Source organism: Papio anubis, chromosome 11, assembly GCF_008728515.1.
Source record: "Papio anubis isolate 15944 chromosome 11, Panubis1.0, whole genome shotgun sequence".
NCBI classification, from domain to species: domain Eukaryota; kingdom Metazoa; phylum Chordata; class Mammalia; order Primates; family Cercopithecidae; genus Papio; species Papio anubis.
In genome coordinates, this window is record NC_044986.1 from 29,436,868 (window position 1) to 29,438,753 (window position 1,886).

Consider the following 1,886-nt stretch of genomic DNA (forward strand, 5'->3'; position numbering starts at 1 on the left):
GGTACAATGAGAGGGGAGTTTGTGTGGTGGTTGTGAACTTGAGCTTTGGAGAGAGAGAACTGTGACCTTGGGCAGGTAACCTCTCCGAGTCTCAGTTTCCTCGCTGTAAAATGAAGATCCTAATAGTCCCTACCAGAAGGTTGTGAATGAGGCAATGGATGGAAGCCTTTTGCGCGGCCCCTGCACCCGCAAACGCTCAATCTTAGTTCTTACTCTTGTTGTTTTAAGTGTGCAGGCAAGGTAGACACAGATACCTAAAAATTGCTTAACACAACTTTTTTTTTTTCCTTTTTTTCTTTTTCTTTCTTTTTGAGACGGAGTCTCGCTCTGTTGCCCAGCCTGGAGTGCAGTGGGGCGAACTCGGCTCACTGCAAACTCCGCCTCCGGGCTTCACACCGTTCTCCTGTCTCAGCCTCCGGAGTGGCTGGGACTACAGGCGCCCGCCACCACGCCCGGCTAGTTTTTTTCTATTTTTAGTAGAGACGGGGTTTCACTGTGTTAGCCAGGATGGTCTCGATCTCCTGACCTCATGATCCACCCGCCTTGGCCTCCCAAAGTGCTGGGATTACAGGCATGAGCCACTGCGCCCGGCCCCCACTTCTCAAGTGATGACTGCGACACTCCCTTGAGGGTAAAACTAACTTATAGCCACCTCCACAACTGTAAACCTGGTGTCACTCTTGGTGACTCCACCTCAACTAAGGCCCCCACTTCCTGATCTGCCTCCAGCCCCCTTGGACAGCACTCTCTGGTGGGGCAGTGTGGGCGTTGGCTGGAATCCGTCAGGTGGTGACCTACCTTCTCCTCCAAGGCAACTCTTTCAACCCAGATGTTTGTTGTTCATCACAATATACAAGTACCCAGCAACATTCCTGGCATATAATAGGAAGGCAGATCTGGTGAATGAATGAATGGCGATATCTGGAGCAGAGACAATGTATATATATTGCTGTTTATGTAATGTCCGCCCCCCCAGTCATTTTGCCCTCCAGCCCCAAGATGGCATAGCAAAACCCCCCTTCCAGTAAGACGCTTAAGATGATTCAATTCCTTGAGATCCTTCTGTTTTGTAAAGTGTTATTGCAATATATTAATATACAATAAATTGTACATATTTAAAGTGTGCATTTGTTTGTTTTTTTGCTAGTACTTTTTTGCTTTTATTTTTTAAAATTATACTTTAAGTTCTGGGATGCATGTGCAGAACGTGCAGGTTTGTTACATAGGTATACACGTGCCATGGTGGTTTGCTGCAACTGTGCACTTTTATATGTTTTGACAAATGTATAGACCTGTGAAAACAACACCATAATTATTTTTAATTATTATGATTTATGGAGAAAATGAAATGCTTAAAAAATAAAATTAAAAAGTACTATAATTCTACTATCGAGACATGACCGTTGGTAAGAACTTACATTTCAAAACAGGATTTTTTTGGCTGTGCATTAACTTTTTTCAACATGGTTGAGGTTTGCTACATAAAAAGGTTTGCATCCTGCACTTCGCATATTTCAATACAATTAATAATTGTTCTCTTCCATTATAAGATATTTAGATTATAATTTCTCTGTTTTTAATAAAATATGGATAAATATCTTTGTACACAAATCTTTTCCCACATACTTGATTATTTCCTTAGGATAAATTGCCAGAAGTAGATTTTGGTCAATGGGTATATGTCTGTTTCCTTATTTTGTTCTTTTCAAAATAGAAAAGACTTTACGATTTTGTCAATTAAAAGATACTATATCCTTGACTGGGTGGAGTGGCTCACACCTGTAATCCCAGGCTGAGGTGGGAGGATTGCTTGAGCCCAGGAGTTTGAGACCAGACTGGCCAACATGGCAAGATCACATCTCTACCAAAAATTAAAAAAAAACAAT